The sequence below is a fragment of the Puma concolor genome, chromosome D1, assembly GCF_028749965.1.
Source record: "Puma concolor isolate L17-30 chromosome D1, mPumCon1.1.hap2, whole genome shotgun sequence".
NCBI classification, from domain to species: Eukaryota; Metazoa; Chordata; class Mammalia; order Carnivora; family Felidae; genus Puma; species Puma concolor.
Window position 1 is genome coordinate 112,318,122 of NC_141676.1, and position 9,071 is coordinate 112,327,192.

At 53.7% G+C, this 9,071-nt stretch overlaps 1 protein-coding gene across 2 annotated transcripts in view; it reads right to left on the reverse strand.

Moving 5' to 3' along the window:
- The window catches only part of LOC147576996 (uncharacterized), a 97,422-nt gene extending 90,160 nt beyond the window's left edge, over window positions 1-7,262 (reverse strand). Inside the window, exons 1-2 of one of the 2 annotated variants that reach the window (XM_086679242.1) lie at window positions 6,958-7,262; window positions 2,682-2,885 (exon numbers count right to left, since the gene is read on the reverse strand). The gene's annotated coding sequence lies outside the window, so the exon portion shown is untranslated. The remainder of the gene's footprint in view (window positions 1-2,681; window positions 2,886-6,957) is intronic. The other variant, XM_086679240.1, reaches the window with a different exon arrangement.
- Between the last annotated feature and the right edge of the window lie 1,809 nt (window positions 7,263-9,071).

Below are 9,071 nucleotides of genomic sequence, written 5' to 3' on the forward strand. Positions count from 1 at the left end.
GGGATTGTGTCTGTACTGTCACTACTCTCTTATAGCTCTCAAAACAGTGCTAAGTATGCCATAGGTGCTCAATAAATATCAATTAAATGAATATGTGAATGGGTGAATGAATGAATGAATGAATGAATGAATGAATAAAAGAGGCGATACTTTTTTTGTAAACTGGGATGTCAGAACCCAGAATTCCTCTGTGCCAGATACTGTTCTAGGCACTGAGGATACAACAGTAGAAGAGATTTGCTAAGTGTCCCTGCACTCCTTACTGTGGACAGTAATGTAAAGAGACGGATAAACAAGTAGCAAACCAGGAAATTAATAAGTTAATTTTAGGCTGTAATGTGAAATGAAGCAGGTAACACCAAGCGATGGGCTGGTAGGAGCTGGGGTGGGTGGATACTGGTAACTGAGCCTGGGTCGTCAGGGACGACTTCTCAGACAAGGTGACACTGGAGCGGAGATCTCAATGGCGAGGGAGCCAGCATGTGAGGTCTGATGGAGGATAATTCAATCCAAGCCAACACAACAGCTCCAAGGTAGCAATGAGCTTGACATATTTGAGGAACAAAAAGAGAATACGGCGTTCCTTCACTTTCCAATTACAGCGAGCAAATAAAAGACCCCAACATTCCCAAACAGAGCTCAGAACCTCCTCATCTTGGTTCAAAGCGTCCAGGAGTCCCGAGGTCTAAACCGTGTTCTGACATTTAAACACTTGACTAGGATTCCGGAGCATTTCCTCTTGTACCAGAAGCATCTTTCAGTCTTTCAAGATCTCAAGGGCCGTGGGCAGGAGGTAACTTTCTGGAGTGGTGGTTACGGGCAAAGCTCCTCAAACCACACTTAAACTTAAAACGTGTGCTTTTTATTGTGTAAAGTATATCCCACTGAAGGTGACTGCTAAAATGCAAGGACTCCACTGCCCAAAGAGAAGTAACCTGCCGTGAAAAAGGATATAGACAGACTACTCCATGGGCAAGGAGACGTGCCTGCAAGAGTTTCTCCAGGCTGGGGAGCTGGTCAAAGCCAGTGGTAACCACAGACATGCAGGAAAAGGGGGAAGCAGGAGGAAGAGAGAAAAGGCAAAAGAAGGGAAGACCTTTATCGCTTGATGTCACTTCTTTAGAAGGGACTCCAGCTCTTCTGAAGTGTGTTTGAAAAGCACCCAGGACACTGTGCTGTGTAATGTGCCACTTGGATTTCTGATTCTGTTTGAAGGTGGGCAAAATAATGGCATGTGTTCCCTCCCAGCCTCAAGTGTATGGAGCGTTAAACAGGCATTCCTGCCCCCAAGGTCATTTCTCATCAATGCCTCCTCCAAGGGCACTGGCCCTGGCAGGGGCAGATGCAGGAAACACTGCTGGTCTTGGTCTTACAGCGGCTCCTGGAACTGGCCCCCCTGCACATGTTGCCATTTGCAGAACAGCAAGCACTTCTTTGTGATCTGAGAGCACGGAAGTCCTGCACGTGTCCCCTCAAAGGCCGTGCAGCCTAGTGGTCAAGGACCTGTGCCCTGGCCTCAGACTGTCCAGGTTGGAAGTCTGACTCCTCCACGCCCCAGGGCCTTGTTCATCCTCACAGAAAGAAATCTGTGCCTCTTCAAAGGCACAGGCACACTGTCCTAAGACCTGCCTCACTGGGGCAGGACCTGACATTAAAGGGGAATTTATACCCAAGCTCACGGCAAAATAGAAGGCTGGACAAGAGTTCTTTTTTTTTTTAATTTTTTTTTTTTCAACGTTTTTTTATTTATTTTTGGGACAGAGAGAGACAGAGCATGAACGGGGGAGGGGCAGAGAGAGAGGGAGACACAGAATCAGAAGCAGGCTCCAGGCTCTGAGCCATCAGCCCAGAGCCTGACGCGGGGCTCGAACTCACGGACCGCGAGATCGTGACCTGGCTGAAGTCGGACGCTTAACCGACTGCGCCACCCAGGCGCCCCTGGACAAGAGTTCTTTAATATCACCCAGGCCAACACTTTGCAAGGCATTCAGGTGGCCATACCTGGGTCTTCTCTCCTAGTCTGAACCTGTCACCCTCCGTGGCTTAACTCTGAAGGAGTTAGGAGCCTTGACCAATGTCACACAGCTAAAAAGATATAACAGAGCGAGGGCTAGGTACCCCTTTGGCAGGTAAGGGGTAGAAAATTCCAGTAATAAGGGTGATGGCAAAGGGGTAAAAGTTGCTGAGCAGTGACCAAGAGGTCCTGTGCTAAGGGCCTCCCAAGCCCAGTCTCAGTGAAACCCTCACACAAGCCTAGGACATAGGGATCATCATGGTCTCATTTTACAGACAAGAACCTAGAACTCAAAGAGGTGAAGTCACTTTCTCAAGGCCACACAACTCTCAAGTGGCCAGGCTGGATGGAAATCTCCGGCCATCTGACTTGAGATCGGCCTGACTGCGTCTCCAGGCACTGCAGGGACCAGCACTAAGGGAACTGGGTGGGGGTGGAGAAGGAGGTGAACCTGAGAGCTTCCTAAAGAGGGAAGTCACCCCTGGGAGGCAACCAACAGCTTCCCTGGGAAAATGCATGTCGGGTGTTGTCAGTTCTACCAATTTCTCAAGAGAAGTCAGAAATTGGGATTTCTATGTGAAATCTCCTTGGTTCTAAGTTGGGTTTAAAACACAATATATAACAGACACTGAAGAAATTTCACAGCCCAGACGCAGTGAGCCTTGACTGGATCTGAGTTTGGAAGCCCAAGCTCCAGAGGACATTTGTGGCACGACCAGGAAAATGTTACCATGATTGGCTATTTGATGGTATCACAGAGTTTCTGTCCTTCTTGAGTGTGATCCTGGGACTGTGTTGTGTGGGGGAATGTCCTTGTTCTTAGGCAATCCATGGTGAAGGATTTAGGGATCAAGTGTCACGTCTGCAACTTCTTTCCAAATGTTTTGGCCAAGAAACAAAGGAAAAAGAAATGGAGGGAGAAAGGGAGAGAGAAAATGAAAATACAGAGTGTGTACTAAAGCAGATATGACAAAATACTCATCATTGTGTGGCCTAGATTAGTAACTCTCAACTGGGGGTGATTCTACCCCCAGATGAGATGTGGCTATGACTGAGGACTTTTTTTTTTTTTTTTTTTAACTGTCACAATGCACAGAACAGCTTCCCACAACCAAGAATGAGCCGCCCCAATGGCAGTCGTACCGGGAGTGAAAAACCCTAAAGACATTTTTATCCTTCTTTCAAGTTTTGTCTTTTGTATGTGTAAAATGTTTCAGTTAAAAAAAAAGAGAGAGAGAGAGAGAGAAACTTAAAAATAAAAATAATACATAAATAGGGGCGTCTGGGTGGCTTGGTTGGTTGCGCGTCTGACTTCGGCCTAGGTCATGATCTCGCCGTTCCCAGGTTTGAGCCCTGTGTTGGGCTCTGTGCTGACAGCTTAGAGCCTGGAACCTGTTTCAGATCTGTGTCTCCCCCCACCCCCTCTCTCTCTGCCCCTCCCCCGCTCATGCTCTCTCTCTCTCTCTCTCTCTCTCTCTCTCTCTCAAAAATAAACATTAAAAAAAATTTTTAAAAAAGAATACATAAATAGCAATACCTTGCAGACCAAACAAAACATGTCTGTGTGGTTGGGTAACCACAGCTGGCCACTGTTTGCAGTCACTTGTTCTGATACAGAGGGGCAGGATATAACGCTGCTGTGGCTGGTGAATGAGGGTCTCTGAAGCTCTGCCTGTATCGTGGGCAAGACCCCCGCAGCTCCTGGAATTAGAGACTTTCTCCTGTTTTCAGGTACCAGTCGGCCCAGAAAGGAGCAGCCGACATGCCCATGACTCTGGGTCTGAAAACTGACATCACGGAGGCCTCTTCTGGGATACCACAAGTGCACGGGTCACCAGAAGCAGTTGGTGACGTGGGGGTGCCTTCCGATGAAATGAGAATGAACCCTTCATCTTAGTGACCGGCACACCCCAAGACAAAATAAATTAAGAGGCTGTGGCCGAGATGTTAATTTCACCCGGAAGCTCTCAGGTGGTTGGGTATACGCCACCCAGGTACCCCCTGACCTGTGGCTGGGACTTGAAATGAGTAACTGCATACACAGTGCAACATGCATTTGGACGGTCCTTGGGGCAGCCCCCAGCACCACAAATACACAAAGCACAAATACGTGCAGAAAACACACAACCAAATGCAAATAAGAGAGTGGCACTGGATTAACGCATCCATCTCCAAGACTGAAATAGTCCCAAACTCAAGAACAGTCTTCCTTAAACGTGTAGGCCACTTTTGAGGCGCCATTCAGGGAGGCTGTTACATGCAGATTTCTGGGCCACATCCCAGATCTTTACTGACCCGGAATCTTTCCCTTTCCGGACAGAAATCGGGAATATGCAACCCCACCCCCACCCAAAGCTCACTCAAACTGAAAACACGGTTGAAATCAGGGGGCTGGGGACTGCAGTTTTATGACTAACCGGGTGACCTTGGAGAAGCCACTCAACCTGAGCCATGATTTTCCCATCTATAAGTGGGAACTGATAGCACCTGTCTCCTAATGTGGTCACGCACACTAAAGGAGTGTTTGCACACGCATGCACGCGAGTGTGTATGTATACATACATATACACACACACACACACACACACACACCCCTCTAGTGCAGTGTGCCTGGCAAATGTTCCTTCCTTTTCCGTACTAGTGACTGGCCACACACTGGAAAGCCTAGAGAGCTCTACAGAAGTACACAGACTCAGCAACCCTAGAGATCCTGATCTAAATTGCCTAGGGCGGGCCCCTAGCAACAGGGTTATTTTGGTTTGGTTTCTTTTTTAAAGCACTCCAGGTGGTGCTCAACAGCAGCTGGGGTTGAAAACCACATCGGGGAAACTGCCAATAAAAATCAACTATCCTTTGTCTTCAAGAGAATGTACTTCGACCACATTCTGGAATTGCCCAACTGTGTCCCGGGAGAGTCTTGTGTCCAGGCTGTTATCAGAGGCGTGGATGCCCCGAGATTCCACCCCCGCCCCCTCAAGCAGCCCTTTCCCGGTCCCTGCAGAAGTGGCTGCAACCGACTAAGCTGGGGGGATTCTTTTTCTCCAGACAGAGCTTCAAGGTGGCAGGACAGGAACAGGAGTCCCTCCTGGGCCCTTGGGTGGGCGGGGGAGCGCTGCCTCAACAGGAATACCCAGGTCACAAAAAGCCTGAAGATCACACATCACCATCCCCCGCCACAGGCTCAAGGGAGCCGCCCACCTTTAGCTCAGCTCACACCTTCCCACCTCCTTCTCCAGCCTTTCCTACCCTCCTCCACCCCCCACTCAAACACTCGGGGGGGGGGGGGGGCTCCTGGAAGCGCTGGTTTGCAAGGGAAAGGCTCAGTGGATACTTCAGCAGAGTATCCGAATCTGCAAGGTTCTCTCCCGACCAAGGCGGCACCCGTCGCCTGCCGCAGTCCTGCCTCGGTACTCTCCCTTCACCTTAACACAGACCCCGGGAAGCTACAGGGACTGGCAGGGACTGAGGGGAAGTGAAACCCCCGCCGGTGGGGCTGGCGACAGGGCATCTTGGGGGTGCAGGAGATAGGCGGGGCCAGCGTGTTGCTCTCTCAGTTGGTCAGAGTTTCCTGAATCCCCTCGAAGCTAACTTTTGTGCTTCAAGATGCCAACATCCCCCCACACCTCCCTGCTGACCCAAACCAAGAGGAACTTCCTCACCTCTTGCCCCAAATCCCTCCCCTCTTGGGGGTGGGGTGGGAATCATCGGATACTCTGAGTATAAATGGATAATAATTACTAGTGAGTTGGTAATGTTCCTTCGCCTATTTTGGGTGGGTCTCTGTTCAGGTTTTTTAGGCAGGCGCACGGAGCTGGTGCATCCACGCGAGCACACATGGGCCCCCGCCGGAGGTGTGGGGAGGGTGTGTGTCTGTGTGTAGGGGGGTGGGGGGACATATGGAGACTCCGTTGCCCACATTCGGCAAGATCCGGCTAGCTAGCGCCCAGCCATCCATGTGTCCCAAGACGGCCAGTCGCTCTCCAACCCCGCCCGCCCAGACCTCACGCCAACCCCGGCCTGCGTCGCGTCTGGGGGCTGCTTCCCGGTGGCTGTGTCCTGTGCCTCCAAGGTTACTGGGTCGTGCGAATCAATTTAGACACTTTTTCAAGAAGCAAAAGGAAAATCGCCCCATTAATCCCCAAATGCCTTCTCCCATCTGCTGCAACTCGCTCCCACTAGGACTTGCATAATGAAAGTTGAGGGAAAGTTGAAGGAAAGTCGAGGAATCAGGGGGCAGGAGGAGGGCTCCCGCCCTTGGAGTCCGCGCCAACCCCTGCAAGGGGCGCAGCGCGGGGCAGAGGCGCTGGCACCCAACAGGGAGAAGTGGCGACAGCGGAAAGCGGGGAGGGGTCCGGGTGGCGGGGAGGCAACCAAGGTTCCAATTCCAGGGACCTGGCCGCTCAGTGAGAGAGGCGGCCGCTCCGGGCAAGGCTTTTGTTCTCGCCCTCCCCCCTCTCTCTCTCCACCTCCTTTTCGCCAGCCTAGTGAGTTGCAGGCGGCACACACCCCTTCCCTCCCTCACACACGCCTCCTTCCCTTCAGGGCCCGCCTGCCCTGTTTACCTAGAAACTAGCATCTGGAAGCCGAGGGGTAGACCCCTTGCCAAAACGCAAGGCTCCGGGGGCCGTGGGCTCCCGGGCTGTGTGTGTCTCAGACCCGCCTCAATCCTAGGCGGGAGGGGGCGGCGAGAGGGTGAAGGAGGGTGGGAAGAGACCACCCCCCCACATACACACACGCGCTCAAGTCCACACCCGTGCGGAGCCCAGCGCCCCCTCTCCGCGCTCGGAGCGAAAGTTGGCTTCCCGGGCGACCTCTCCCAGCGGAGGTGCGGGCGGTGGGGGACGCGCCATTGCCCGCGGAAAGGTGGAGAAGGAAGAGGAAAGGTGGAGGGAGAGCGGCGCCGGGAGGGGAGGCGGGGGGTGGGGGGAAAGGGTTGAGCCCACCTGGACATGTGCTCCCTGTGCCGCCCGGGCGCCTCCTCCAGCCCCAGCTTGAAGATGCCTACAAGCCCAATGACGTCCCACCCCGCAGACGATGTAAAGGATCAGGGTGGTCTTGTCCTTCGTGGGGTGGTGCAGGGGGTCGTCCTTGCGCGCGGGGGGGGGGGGGGTGGGCTTGCGGGTGTCTAGCCACAGCGGAGTGTCGTGCTTGGTGCAGGTGCTCTGCCTCCGTCCCGCTTCTTAAACAGGCGGCAGAACCGGAAGTCACAAGTCCCGCAGCAGAAGACGAAGTCTCCCGAGTGAACGGCTGGTCCCACTGGCCCATGACATCGAAGTAGCTCCGGCAGAAGTCCAGGGTGGGCGCTCGGGAAGGGGGCTCGTCTGAGACCCCCGCGCCCGCGCCAGCCTCTCCCCAGGCGGCCCCGGAGTGGGGGGTCCCCCCCCCACCCCCGGCCAGCACTACCACGCCGCCCAGCTGCGCCAGCTGCCCGTGCCCCGCTCGCTCCTGCGCCGGGCCCCCGCGGGCGCACAGCTCGGTGAGGAAGCAGCCGGAGGACGCGACGAACCAAGTCTCCCAGCCTGGGCTCGGCCGCTGGGCCGCCGCCTCTCGCGGCAGGCAGGCAGCTGCGCGGGGCTCAGCCCGCGTTCGCCTCCCGCGCGCCGCACGCCGAGGGGGAGGGGCCGGGCGGGGAGGAGCGCGCCTGGCGGGGCGGGGGGAGGATGAGTGGGGGAGGATGAGCCGCCGGGTGCAGCTCCGCGCGGCTACGGGGAGAGGCGGGGGCCAGAGGGCGGCGGAGAGCTGGTCTGGCCGCGTGAGTCTGCAGGAGCTGTGGTGCGAACCAGGGAAGGGGGGACTCGCAGGGGTTCGGTGGGGACAGACTAAGTGGTTTCCACTCCAAGGCAGACTGGGGCACAGTTTGACCAGGGTCGCCCCTCCATGGTGCCCGGGGCCGCCTCAGCTCGCTTCGCCCTTCCCTTCCCCCGACTGCGCCCTCTAGCCAGGCGCATCTCCCAGCACCTACAGCAGCCAGAAGCATGAGAAAAACTATTTACAGGCTGTTTTGATGAGCTTACTAAGCTCTTATGCAAGATCTTTGGTGTTAAACTAAGGGAGGAAAGGAATGCGTACAACAGGACAGACAATGGAGTTTCTGCTGTAAGGATCACACAGAGGGATTAGGATGTTTCTAGGCACTAAATCAAAATTGGAAAGGACTCTTCCACCAGGCCTACCAAGGTCTGAGAAGCTGAGGCTCAGAGAGGTTAAGGGCTTTGTCCCAAGGTCACATGGTCAGCAAATGGGAAAGCCAGGGCTGGGTGGAGAATGCCAGACTCCTAACCTCTGCTTTCCTGCCTGCCCACCCCCACCACACCCCACCCAGGCACCTCCCAGCAAGCCTCAAGGCTGGGAGCCTAGGGCAAGGGCCTAGTAGGAGAATAGGTCACAGACACCTTCCCACAAGAGTTGGGGGTGTTGAGCCACTTCTAAGTTTGATTTTAAAAAAGAGAGAGAGAGAACAACAACAAAAACCCACCTAAGTGAAAACAGACAAAATCTAGACAGAAAAGTCCCTTTTAGAATCTGTCTCCAATCTCTGTAAAATATTGCCTGTCACCAGAACATTTGAGTCCAGTCCTCAGAGAAGACTCACCCTGGCTGTTCCTGGCTTTAATTAACAGAGACTGCCCCCTCTGTCACAGGAGAGTGCAGGGAACCTGTTTCAGAAAGAAGCCAACCTGATAGACCGACCCTTCATGGCTTATCTGCCAGATTCCAAACTTTAAACCACTATCCCTGCGAACTTCAACTAAACCAAATTCCCTTCCTATTCCCGCCTGCCCCTCTGGAATATTGCCCACACCCATTTCCCAAACCTTTGAAAAATATGTGTAAGAAGGGAGAATCAGGTTCATTTTACTCTTTAAAGGAAGAAAGCCACTTTCCTCTGGGCATGTCAACTCAGTAAATAGAGTCACTGCCTCCTAATAGATGTGTGATTGTTGAGAACATGCCCCATTTAGAACATGTGGTTGAGAAAGCATTTCAGAGTTCCTGGTGGGGAGGGGTGCCGTGTGTGTGTGTGTGGGGGGGGAGGGGGTGTTTATTCACTTCCTAA